The sequence below is a fragment of the Drosophila nasuta genome, chromosome X (assembly GCF_023558535.2).
Source record: "Drosophila nasuta strain 15112-1781.00 chromosome X, ASM2355853v1, whole genome shotgun sequence".
NCBI classification, from domain to species: domain Eukaryota; kingdom Metazoa; phylum Arthropoda; class Insecta; order Diptera; family Drosophilidae; genus Drosophila; species Drosophila nasuta.
In genome coordinates, this window is record NC_083459.1 from 7,634,355 (window position 1) to 7,649,101 (window position 14,747).

Consider the following 14,747-nt stretch of genomic DNA (forward strand, 5'->3'; position numbering starts at 1 on the left):
GGTTGTTATTAGCATCGATGCAAATCTCTTTCAGCTGTTTATGTTGGCCGCTTTCACAGGCACGTTTGCATTTCGCAGTTGTAGTTGTAGTTGTTGCTGCCTTTTTGCTTGGCCAAACAATGATTGCATACGGCCAAGAATATTGGCCACAAATTTCTGTTCATTTGTTGCATTTAAGAAAGTGCCAGGCAACAGTTGTTGTTGTCGGTTTCGTTCGTTTGTTCGTCCGTTCTGTCTGAGTGAGCAACTGGCCAATAAGCTGCTCATATTCGCATGCATTCATTTGGTCCAGGCACAAGTCAAATTTGTGTTGAACACAGAGCCACTAACGCTGCGTATGAGTAATATTTGTTGCCACAAACACTCAGCACACACACATACATTTTTAGAGATGTGAGTTAGAGATATGGCCAACAAGTACAAATGCAAAGATATACACGTTCAAGCTTATTCGCATGTCGTACACGAATATTTGCATGTTCATTGCGCATTGTGTGTGTGTGTGTATGTGTGTGCAACTTGCTACTGCAACTGTATTTATTTGTATTTCTATTTCCAGTCGCATATCAATTTTTACTTACCATTCGTAAGGCAATTTAAGGTTCCGAGTTCAAAATGCACTCAAATCTCCCTTGGCTACCCAACATTGTTCACCAAACAACAACGCACACAAAGAGACCCGAGCAGGCAATGCTCGAATGTGTGAAGGGTGTTAATTTTATATTTTCTAGTTATACATCTAATCTCAAATATTATTTTCTTTGCCACTGATATTGTCCAGGCACAGTTGAAATGCTATTTGAGCAAAATATGTCAAGGGGTATGCTTAAAAGCAAATATTAAGAGTTAAATATTGTAATTGTACTTATAATTTTTATTTTATTAAATCCAGTATTAAATACCAAATTTAATTTACAGAAAAAAGGATTCTGGTTGGTGAGGCCTTCGACTAATTATTATTTTTATATTTGGCTGTCCGTAGACGCAAATGAGATTTTTCCTATTTAATCATGTAACCTTACTTGTTTTTTTTTTTGCTAATTTAACATTATTTCATATACTTTCTTATTGTTTTTTTTAAATAATATGATTTATTATTTTTACTTACAATTAATTAAAGCTGATCAAAATGTGTTTTATATATAAAAACATGCTCAAATTAAATTTGATTGGAACTATACTGAATTCAGTTTTTTCAAAGAAACATTAAATTTAAATTAGAATAAAATATGATTATATTATTACTTTGTATATTAAAAGAACTTTAACGTTGCTAAAAGAGAATCTAATTTTATAAAAAATACTATAACATTGTAAAAATTATTAATGTTTTTAATTTTCTAAAATAAATGTCAAGTTGTAAATTAAATTAAACTTCGTTTTAATAACTTTCAAACTATGTTAAACATTGAAAACTTACTCAAATTATTCTCAGCTGCGTATATACCCCATAATAATTTTGCAGTTCCATGTGTCCCATGCAGTTCTTTGCCCAAATGCGAATCTATTGTACTTCAATAAATGTCTGTACAGGATATCTGTGCAAATGGTATCCGATTGAGAAGCAGCATTTCCGCATCTGTTAGTGTTTTCAAATGTAAATGATATCAAGATTACATGATTGCCATTTCTTTACCTAGAAAATTATCTATTGTCTTTGCTTAGAGCCCCAAAAATCTCTCTCTGGCCATGCTGAAATACTGCATAGTATTTTCCAAAAGACAGAGAGAAAAACGAGAAATTTTATTTCGTTTTATTTTACATTGACCACATTTTGGTTCTGTTTTCTGTGGTTTTTTTATGTTTGCAATTTACATAGATCTCTGCTTCATTTACAATATTTTCATATTCCACACAAAAGCGAAAAAGATAGAGAAAGAAAGCGATACACAGAGAAAGAGAGAGAGAGAGAGACAGAGCGCAAGGCAAGCGTAAGCTAAGGTTGGCTCAGACAACAGGCAGTCAAATGTAATTTGCTTTTTACATCGTTTTCCAGTTTCCGTTTCCGGTTTGCATTTCGTCCTTGCCACGGCGCGTTTCGATTTGCCCTGCAGTGTGGCCAAAACTTTATTGAAATTGTTTCTTTTCATTTATCGTTTATGCGTTTTGCTTAGCTTAACAGCGCACCAGACACAGAAGTTCCCCCTTCTTTTCCCTTCCCTTCTCACTTTCTGGCAACTCTAAAAGGGACAATATTCTATTCCCTTCGCTTCCCTTCTCCCCCTCCCCCTCCCCCATATCTATGACCATTTTGTTGTGGCAATTCCTTATCATTTGCCATATATACTCATACTTTATACGCTGGCATTTTGTGCATATTTCTTATGAAACTATCAACGCCATAAAAATTGGCAAGGTACAAACAAGACCGACTGCGAATACGAGTTGTGTGTGTGTGTGTGTGTGTGTATTCGAAGAGGCAAACAAATCTTCGATTAGTATATCCAAATTTATGCATTTTCATTTACATTTGTGGCCAGTCGAGAGCCATAAATAAATGGAATGCTCAGATACAGAGAACACACACACACACACATACAATTTAAACAGCCCCCCAAATAAAACATGGAGACAAACTAATACGACATACAGTCAACATTTATTAAAATTGCAATTTTGTGTTCGCACAACTTTTATTATTATTTGATCGGCAGAACAGTTTAAATCATCTTCCACGGTTAATTTTTGAGAGCAAATATCCAGAAAAATGTGTTGTTAGCGCTTCTTTGCGCTAAAGTTAATTCAGTAATTTTATATTATCAATAAAAAAATTATAAATTAAAAACTAAATAAAAAGAAAGCACATGAATTACTGCTTAAATAGCATAAAAAGTAGTTGGTTTATTTTGTAAATAGACTAAACTTATCTTAACTTTATCACGTGGCGAATAACTCTTATAAAAAAGCAACAAAAAATTTGTATTTATTTTGTAAATAGTTTTATTTTATTTGTTTGTTTCATACATATTTTAAATAAGAATTATATTATTATTTGTTGATAACTAGATAGACTTCGTTGCAAAATTTGGAACTTGTTAAATACTCAGGATATTTTAATCATAGTGAACTTTAATGATATACATAAGATTTGAATTTTGTGGAACACAGTCAATTTTTAGAAATTAGTTAAAGACACTAAACGATTTGTGAAAACTATAAAACTTGTATTTTTGTAAAGTCTGTTGGTTTCTTTAACGAACTGCATTAAAGGTGGCTGTAAGTGTGCCCATATTGTATATATCAACATAATTAGCAAAACAAAAGTGACCGTGTTAAGTTTTAAATATTCTTTACTTAGTTGTATGGTCACACTTGATCTTAACTCACTTTTTGTCTGTGCATTCGATGTGGTTAGATGCGAAAATGCATTATAAATATATATTTAAAATTAAATCAATATTGTTTATTTAATTTGAATATGGATATTGACAATCAAATAAAGATTTAATGTGAACCTTTGCAAATCTCCACTGTATGGGGTCAATGGGGTCACATGCATCAAGCTGTAAGAATGACAAATGCAACACACTTAAACTTAATTATAATTATGTACGCATTCCTAAACTTACCACACAAAAAGAGATGTCAATTGAGTTATTCTGGCGAAAGGCATTTCGCCAAAGTAAGAAGAGAGTTTGCGTACTCAAACCCCAATTGATGGCTATGGACAACGCAATAATTCCAGTGCCAGCCTTTTGCGATGACGGCACTTAAGTATTTTGAAGAGGTTGAAGGGGCAGAATACTATATATATAGACAGAGAGAGAGAGAGAGAGTTTGGGGCAAATGCAATAATTTACATGCAAATGCGTTTGGCTATAAATGTGCCACAAGCAGCAGCAGCAGCAGCAGCAACGACAATGGGCGTGTGTGTGTGGGGGGGCGTGGCGGGTGTTTTATCCAAATCGAACTTAAGTATTTGCCATATATAGAGAGAAAGAGATGCGACTGAAACTGGAAATCCATTCGCGCGCCGCAGCTGTTTTGCCATTTGCCTAAATCTGTAGCAAGCTTTTACTTTTTATCAAATACTACACTCTCTCTGAGTGTGTGTGTGTATGTGTGCATGTAAATGTGACACATTGACAAAATGCGAACATGACAGCTCGCTGGTTCTCTCATTCGCTTTTAGCCCCCGCAAGGCACAAGAACACTTTGATAGCAGACACACACACTCCCGAATTTTTGGTCGTTTGCGCGGCAGAACGAAAATCCTTTTGACATTTTATTTACAAAACGCATTTGACGCCAAACGGAAATTGGCACAGAACACAATAATAAAGCCGCACACACACACACACACACACAGGAAGAGAGAGCGACAGAGCTGAATGGAGTTGAAATAGTTGCAGATGCGATGTATGTATATACCTGAAGATCTAATACAGCAAACGAAGTGAATTGAAAATTCAAGAAAATCTGTGACGTAATTTGAAGCAGTTTGAGACGCTGAGACATTGCCACAAGCCGCAAGCAAAGTCGACTGTGTCGCGATAGCAGCTAATGAAGAGCTCGGGTCACCTCAAGGATTGACTGAGTTGGCAGCAAAAAGGCAGCAACTGGAAATAATGCCAAAGGGAAGTAATACCAATTGATGTAAAGCCACAGCAACAGTAACAGCAACAGCATCTGCGCCTGTGGCACTAACCAATCATAAACTAATAAGCAAGCTCAGCTATGCAGACAAAAGCAGGTCGACTGAGAGTTACTCTATATACTTGATACATAATTATACAAAGTAGCTTATATTGTAACATAGATACATTTTAAAGCAGCTCGGCGGCTGCTTCTGCTGCTGCTGCTGACGCTCTCGATGCCTTTGCAACTTGCGTCAGCTCATCAAAATGAACGCTGCCAGCAAAAACCGCCAATGGCTGCCGCTGTCGCTGCTGTTGCTGTTGCTGTTGACATTGACACGAAGGCAGCATTAATGTTGCAAGCAACAGAGGGCGAAACGCTACTGAAGTCATGCTGCAAATGTGCAAATCAATGCGGCAAGCAGTGCTTACGACCAGGCCAGCATAATGAGCACACAGCTACACTGAAAAAAATTCCTAAAATCAAAAACAATTGTCTTAAAAGTTGTGTACTTAAAATAAGTCCATTTTAGAACAAATTCTTAAAACATTAATTGGAAAAATGCCAAATTCTCAAAATAAGACAAAAAACAAGTAAGAAAGCTACAGTCGAGTGTACTCGACTGTGAGATACCCGCTACCTATTTTAAATAAAAGCAATATATTTTGCGGTATTTTTCTCAAAATATACCAAATATACTGCAAAAATACTAAAAATATACCAAAAGGTATATTTGGTATATCGGTATAGTACCGCATTCAAAATATACCATAGACGGCACAATATACCAGATTGTCGGCCAAAGCAACTAAGAGCCCTAGTAAGTTGTCGTTTTTGCCCATACAAAAGTATTTCTTTAATAACTTCGACAATTTTTATCTGATCGCAACCAAATCATAACTACTATAGTTATTATTATATATACCAAAATTCACAACTCTAGCTTTAAAATCACGCTTGTTATTCGATTTTTTTGATTTTCGGGGGCGGAAGTGGGCGTGGCAAAAATTTGAAACAAACTTGATCTGTGTGCAAACATAACAAATTCTGTCGAAAAGCTCTATCTCTTATAGTCTCTGAGATCCAGTGTTTTATACGGACGGACGGACAGACGGAAAGACAGACATGGCTATATCGTCTCGGCTGTTGACGCTGATCAAGAATATATATACTTTATAGGGTCGGAGATGTCTCCTTCTACCTGTTACATACATTTCCTGCCGGCACAAAGTTATAATACCCTTCTACCCTATGGGTAGCGGGTATAAAAAACTAGATTTAAAACTTGCCAATTCATTGCAGCTCTTAAGAGGTTTCATCTAGATTTGAATGTTTTCGTTCAGAGCTCAGTAAATCGCGCTGTTGCTTGGTTCAAATGCAGCGAGAATCGATGATAAGTATTTTATAAGTGGACGATTAACAATCTGGATTATTTTGAATATGAAATATTTTTAAACATACATATATACCATATACATGATACATATATTTGAAGTATGTCAATTTGGTTTATTTCGTCATATTTATTTGGTATATTTCTAAATGAATAACGTTCTATTTTACATATATTCACAATGGGTAGCAGGTATCTCACATTCGAGCACACTCGACTGTAGCACACTCGAACTTGTTTCCTCTTATTAATGAGAACTTAGGTCCTGTATCAAATGTAATTCGAATCAAGATGTGTTTTCTAGCATTAAGGCCAAAATTCTTAGTATTAATAACGAAATATTGATTTTATAACTTTTTTCATCAGTGTAGAATTATACGGCAGATGGGAAGAACGCAACGCGTATGCAAATTTCATTATTGAATTGCATGCAAATTATGCTGCTTAGTTATATCTATATATACTAAATATATATGGACTAGCAGCACAATCGTGTCGTTAGGCAGTGAAATTCGCCAGGCAAAAGGCGAAAGGTCAGCAGCGGAACAGCAAACTAATGTGCGACAATGACGATCAATCAAAGGGACAATTCGTCAGGCGGTCAGTCAACCGACTAGCCAGTCAGTCAGTCAATCGATCAATCAATATGGGAAGCCCCAACGGTCTGGTCTAGAAGCCCATGTTAGTTGTTAGTTGGCGGCCAATTCGTGCAACAATCAATAACGCCAAACGAGCCGTTGTCCTCTGCCCAGCAACTGCAGTTGCTGCTGCTGCCTTTTGTCTGCCGTAATCTCTGCCATAGCATATATGTATGTATGTATGTATATATTTTATTTTTTTGCCTGCTGTAACTGTCGAGTTTGTATATTTAAAGTTTAGCTAAAGGCACTTAAAGTACTTTTTTGGTTTTTTGGGTAATGTGTGCACATAGTTTTGGGCTGTACTGTTAAGTCCTTAAATCCGTTGCTGAAGCTCGAGTTGTAGTTGTAGTTGTAGTTGTTGTAGTTAGTGTTGTATTGCTAGCTGCGGCTGCTCAGCAATCACGACAAGGCCTGTGGCTTGCTATCGTAAAGTTCACGTTAACATTTGCCACTTCCTTCCACTTCAACTCTCCCACCACACTCGCTATCTCGCTCGCTCTCACTCGCTCTCTCGTTCACTCTATCTATCTATCGCTTGCTGACTGGAAAGTATTAAAAAAGTTTTCAAATTTTCGTGAGCCCAAGAAAGTGCAGGTTGCTCTTTATTGCGTTAAAAATTTTCGCTTTCACAAAAGGACCAACGATTTTCCTCACTCACACACACACCTCCACTAACCACTCACATACACTCACACACACACACACCCACACCTTGGTAGCAGCCACGCCCAGCAACGCCTTATGTCTTACGTCGCTCTTCCCATTTATACTTTCTTTTTTTTTTTTTAGCTTCCACTGAGCACTGTAATTGATTTATGTGCGCAAACGTGCGTGGAGCGGCTGCTTACAATTTACTCTCAACCTCTCAGCCTCGAACGTTCTCGCTGTACTGAATAATAACAAATACACTCACACTTGCCCAACACGCCCACGCGGACCAAAAAAAAACGGAAATAAAAGCCAAGAGACAACGCGACAATGACCGCAACTTGAAGGTGTCCTTTTGTGTCCTGCCAAGTCGTGCCAGCCTAACTGAACTCAAATGGCCAACGCAAGTCCATTTGGCACAATTCCAAAAAAAAAAAAAAAAAAAACGAAAAAAGACATACGAAAAAAGAAAGAACAAACAGGAAAACGATTTTGTCCCTTAAAAATAAACTGCCGCCAACCAAAAAAGAAAGAATATATATATATCTAATATACGGAGCTAATAAATTAGCAGTTAGTATTATTTAATGAGCTCATAAATACTTTCATCTTTAACTTTCGCCACAGCAAAAACAACAGCAACAACATCGAATGGGAAATGTAAGTGAAAAGAGCTTCTTGGTTAATGGAATTGGCTGTTAATATGTAACTGTTAGCTACAAGGCAAAAACATTAAAAAAAAGTAGCAGCAATTCATTAACTATTTATTAAAAAACAATAGCTTACTTATTTGGAAGTTTTGTCCTGTGTACACAGAATTTTGTGGGAGACAAATGGGTTTTTCTTTTACGAGCGTTCGTTTTATTCAGCTTACCGATCGAGACTGATCCCCTAGCTCAAAATTATATATTCTGAAGTACAAAGACGAAGCAGAGATGGGATAGTAATAAAGATAACAAAACTAACATCATGAGAGAGTTGTTATAATATCCGAGAGGGCTCGTCTTACTACGATTGTGTGCACAGGTCGTATACGTAATCTAGTCGGAACACACTTGTATAACTAAAATCTATAGTCACCGCATTCTAGATATAAAATATAGATATATATATATATATATATATAGATATAAAAAAGTGATGAAAGTTCTGAAATATCGTAAGCTATATGTTACAATGCCTATGTTTTGTGAATATGCATCTATTTGTTTTTAATGAAGACAATAACTTATTTATTTATTGATTATGATTTATTGTTATACGTTATACCAAAGCTTGATTATTTTATTTTAATTTGTTGAGACTTACTCAACACAGAATTTACTTGTATTTTAAGTTTCAAATATTAGTATAATTATATTCCAAGTAAAATAAAAAGATCACGATTTAATATTTGCTGTAAATTTATCCACCTGAAGAAGCAAACTACACATTGATAACAAAATTACCTAGAAACTGCTGCGTATACTTAATTTTTTTGATATGCTAATAAACCACACTCATTTGATGTTAACTCCTTTAGCAGCTACTTTTATTAATCGAAAATAATGCTGCCACGCAAAAGTGTTGCCCCAACATGGTGCATGCAAATGCAAGAAAGATTTCTCTTAATTTCGTTTTCGCCTGCAGCAAATTGAAGTCGACAAATGCGGATCGAAGTGGCAAATTGAAATTGCGCCGCAGTCAAAATGAATTTGCAGCTCATCAGAGGCTGCCTTCGATACACACCGATAATCGATATCAACGATGACGATGACAGCGAGAAAAGGGAAAATGGAATGCAATGGAATGAGGACGAAGGATAAGAATGTTGTCGCCTTGCGCTGACAATGCCTTAATTTATTTGTGTCCCACTTGATGACGCCGCCACCGCCGCCGCCGCTTCGCTACTTATCTATCTACCCCCAAACCAATGTCGCCCTGACTGACTGACTCACTGACTGGCTCCCTTGGCTGGCTGGCACCCAATCAACCATTCGCTGTAGCTGTTATCTTCACTCCCACCTGGCAATGCAATCAATTTACATGCTTTCCGACTCGTCAGCTGCTTGGATACCACTGGATGCTACCTATCAGAATGGAAGACAAACAATTTTGTAGGGCTTAAGCAGGACTTGGACTGGCTCTGCGGACAGAACTGAACTGAACTGAACTGAACTGGGCTGAAGTGAGCGTCCGTTGCTTCTCTGTGTTCTGTGTTCTGTGCAATCATGGCCCAAAAGAAAAGTGCTTTCCACAGTGGCGGCCATAAAACTGACCAACAGCAGCAACAGCAACATCTGCAACAACAGCAGCAACAACATAAGATTAAGCTTGAGATTGAGTTGAGTAGAAATAAAAATTTATGGAGTGGTCATTTATCACAAGACGGGCAGTTTCTGTTTGTCTTCTTGCTGGTTATTGTTGTTGTATTCTTCTCTTTTTTGTGTTTTGTGTTGCTTCCCTTTCTTTTCCCTTGCTTTTTTTTGGTTTTGGCCCGTTAAGCGAGCTACCTAGCAACTTTGCTATCAGTGTTGTGAGACTGTTCGCTGTTTTAACCGTAAGCAGCTATAAAAACAGTAGCAACAGCAGAAGCAACATCTCTCCCTAACAGCACTAACAATAACAATAACGAACACGCTGTTGCTGCTCATTTGTTGCTGTTGTCTTTAGCTGTTGTGTGGTTTATTTGCAGTTGTTGTTGATTTACTGCCATTGCTGTTGCTGTTGCTGTTGCTGTTGCTGTTGCTATTGCTATTGCTGCTGCTGTTGTCGCTGCCGTTTTCTGCAAATTTAAAACTTTCATTTTTAATGGAATTTCCTTGTCAAACGCAATGGCAGCGAGCTCCCTCGTTGCGTACATCAGCACCACTGGCGCATTTTCCCTGATAATCCACTAATGTTATTTTTATTTTGATTGTCACACACACCCGCAAAAACAAAACACAAACGCGTTGGCACGTTGACTCCTGCTGCATATGATGAACGGCAACACACAACTAAAAATATATTTACAGTACGAAATAAGACACGAAAATGTGAATCGCAATCTCGTCTCAACGAGAACATCCGAACATCGAAAAGTATGTACTAAAAGACCTTTAAAAAATTAAATAAATTAAAGAAAACTAATTTCTGAAATAATGCAAATAAATCCATATATAATATACATGTGTTAATAATAATACTCTTTCTCAAAGCACAAAAGAAAAATTTGTTAAAATCAGAATAAAATGTTAGAATTGATGCCATCAGATTTAAGAATAAATCAATTTCTAAAATCTACAAAAATTCTAGATTGCCCAAACTTGTTTCTGGAAGGAAAAAGTTCTTATTTTGAGAACAAAAATAAAATTCTTGAATTTGAGGTCTTTTCGATCATAAAAGAAGATTTTGTTAATTCCAAAATGAAGAACAAAATCTTGTTTTCAAATTTTTTCAACTTACAAATTTCATGGTTATATTTTAAAATCAGAAAGTTCTCAAAGCAAATTTGAAATCTTCTTTTTAATCTAAATATTTTTCTCTCCTTGTACATTTACTTTCATTTGCCATACATTGCCATGAAATATTTGGCAATAGAAAATAATATTGCATGGAAAGCAATATTAAATAATAACCAGACAAAGCTAGGAAAATGACGTAACAAACGAATTAAACAAGCTTTCAACGAATATATGTATATATTAAGTATAGAAAAAATATGAAAATAGGAAACACATTAAAAGAGAAAGAAGATTAGAAATTAAACCAAATGTGATGAAACTTGCAATTTCAGTAAAATTTCAGCCTTTATTTAATGTGAAATTTTGCTGCTCTCTTGCCTTCAAATTTTGACGCATTCTTCTCTGCATTGTTAAATATGAAAATTTAATTTTGCAATATTTGCCTGACTTGAGTAAATTGCGCAATTAGTTTATGCGAATTTCAATTAATAATTCCCATTTTCAACAACACTTTCAACACCGGGCGAATGCGACACAAAGTGGCCAACAACAAGTGCAAATACACACACGAACACAACCGTAACACACACAAAAAAAAAAAAATAATGAAAATAGAGAAAAAAAATCCACTAAAATATGAAAAATTATATAAAAAATTGCCCAAAGCCTCCAAACGAAATTTATGACAAACATTTTTACACGAAACGTATGTTTTGTCATATGACCATTCATTGTCCTCGTGTCGCCGCTGTCAGTCGTCGTCCCTCCTGTCTATCTTTGTACACAGCGCTTTCCCTTCTCCTATATATATATCATATATATATATATGGTATGTCTCCCTTGCTGACAACTCTCTCTCGCTCTCTTCCCCCCTGTCATAGCCATTGTTCCTCTTTGGGCCATCCCTTACCGTTGCAACTTTCAATTGGCTTTTTGTTCACTTTTTTGTTCCAAATGTTTTCCGCAACTTTTGGTGCATTTCATCTCTTTTTTATTTCATGTTTTTGCTAGTGTTGGTAAAAAAAACATGGCAAAACTAAAAAAAAAAACCGAGCTGTCAACACACACATAACAAGTGCAAATTTGAGAAGCGAATGTGCTCAACTTTCAAGTACTTCGTCTCTTGAGCTTAAGTCGACCTACTAACACATGTTTGTGCTTATTTCATTTTGCAGCAGTTGAGCAAATTAAATCGAGACACCTATATTGCATTATCTGTAAAGATTTGTACTACATACTTGCATTATTTTTGAATTAACTTAATAAACTAACTAATCAATGTAATTCAAAATAAAAATTACGTTTATAGGAAGCTACAAGAATAGAATAATCATTTTTGATTATAATTAAACTCATATAAATTCCTTTTGTGAAGATGCAAATTCAAGCTGGCAAGGGTATCAGAGTTCAGAAAGATTGTCCAAACTGCTGACAGCAACAAAGTTCTTTAATGGTCTGACGCAATTACATCGGACATGAATTTCACTAGGGATTCTTCTATTTCATCTATGTAGGTATAAAATATTGAGTTACCCAAAATGATAAAATTGTTGAATAATTCTAAAGTAATTATATTAAGATTAATTTGAATTAAGATTAGTATTAAATCTAAAACACGTAAGTCATAAGAACTGTTATTTCAATGTGCAGCTTACATTTATATGCATTATTATAAGTATTTAAAGCTGACATCCGAACGAAGCAAAAAAAAAGAAAACGCATCTATGCATTTTACTTGCAGTTGGCAACAGTTTCCTCCTCTCAATGCAGCATTTGTCAGGTAAATCGGATGAATGTCTGTGCAGCCATGTGAATAAAGATTGTGTCTTTGAACGCAACCGCACAGAATTCACTTCAGTCATTTTGCTTATTTCGTTTTTATATACTATATCCATCATTATGCGATATTTTATGAATGCACCTGTACCTAAAAGAAAAAACTGACCCAAACACACAGCAAATCAAAAGTTTTGACTACTTTCGGATCAGGCGTGCAACAGTAACACAGTTCACAATGACTTATAGATACAGTTCCACACAAACATATGTATTTTATATATGTATATAGTTACTATACAACTATATATACTATGCTGCTGACTTAATGCTGTCGTTTGGCGCGAATATTTTGTACGCTTCATTGATTTAATGGGAAAACTTTTCGGTCAGTTTGTTTGTTTGCCTGCCATTCTTTTTTTTCGCCTTTGCTTTTTCTTTATTTCGATGTGTGTGTGCGTGTGTGTGTGTGTGTGTGTGTGTGTTTGCTTTGGTTGTTTTGTCGACACACAAATCGACGGCCATAAATCGAATGGGTGGTGGCGGTCAGTTTCATGGCAGTATCTTCTCTCTCTATATATATTGTTATTGTCGTTGTCGTTGTCGTTGTCGACTCCATAACATACGCTCGCCGTAGTATCTGTTTATAGTAATTTTCAATAGTTTTCAATAGTTCTGCGGTGCTCGGTGTGAAAAATATGTTACAATTTTTCCACTCGCACATGTTTTCGTTTGTTTTTTTTTTTTGTCATTTGGTTTGCGTTCTCTCGTTGCGATACTCTCGATACTTGTAACTTAAGTTTTAGTTTGCAGTGACATTGATTCATGGCTGGTTTACACACAGTCCACAGTCAACTCTCGTTGGCCGCAAAACAAGTTTTGCTTAATTGCCCAAAGATTTTCGGCGATTTCTAATTGTGCAGTGTCTTCACGTGGAAATCATAAAATATGCCATCAAGAGAGCCAAGCAGTCATGTAATGGCTTTCAATTTGGACTACATTGTTGCAAGAACGATAGAGAAAAAAAAGTAGAACAAAGGCGACAGTCTGTGTAGCAGGTGGCTGCTGGTAGAAGTGCATTCATGTCCTTGTCCTTGCCATGCAATTAAGTCGCAGCCACAGCGACACAGACGAAGGAAAGGCAAACCATTGACGTGCCAAGATGACGACAATGACAACGATGACGATGACGAGGACGAGGACGATAATGACGACGACGATGATGATGATGATTGTGACTCTGACATGACTTGACTTGTGGTCGTTGCCACTTGCTGCAGCAATTGCTATAGCTGTTTCAGTTGCTGTTGTTGTTGCTGTTGCAATTTGCGCTAGAAACCGGCAAACTGTTTTAGTAGCTAAGTGGAGCGGCAATTCATTGGGCCGTCAATATTGTCGTGTATCTTTTTCTCGACAAAACATACACACACACACACATAGTACTATATAAGATACACGAAATGCAGACATTAGTAGACCCAAGCTCCTAGAATGAGAGCGAAGTCTCCTTTTTCTCTCTCTCTGTCTCTTGCTTGCGACACGAGAAAATTTTGCCAATTAAAGTTTGTTTTAATTAAGTAACTTATTTAGTTACCTACTTATTGTTGCAAGTAATGCATGTGCAGTAGACGGCATCTGCATGCACTCAGCATCAGCATCAGCTTCAGCTTAAGTTGCAACTCCTTCAGTTCCTGCTGCTTCACCTTGTGCTAACTGCAAACATACTTGTGAAAGCATCTCAGTTTACTAGCCAATTTGAATTGGAAGCGACGCACAAAATGCCTACCGCTCTTTCAAAAACAACAATCTGCCTTAAAAGATGTTTAGATGAAAATATATACCACAAAAATGTGTTTGGGAAACAAAGAACAAATTTGCTTTATATTTAATTTCAGCTGATTTTCACAAAGCAAGTTATTGATAAGTTAAACATTAAATGTAAATAAGTTTTAAGCTAAGAATGTGCTAGCAAGTTAAATATACTTTAAATAATAATTAAAAGTAACAAAATAAATGCAAAAAAATGTAAATAATGAACCTAAAGTTAATAGATTAAAGCTTTAATTAACCCATGTGTGTGAAAGCTTGTATTTTTCAATTTATAATTTTTGAATAAATTCTTAAAGCTCTTTTCAAACGTAAAGTTAATTGGATAGCGCTTTCAGTTGACAATATGCTTTTATACTCTTAAAAGTTAAGTTAAGTTACTCAGCATAAAGTCGATCGATTCAAACATTAATTGGTAACTTAATGTATGCTTACATTTCTATAGTTCACCTTTTTAAA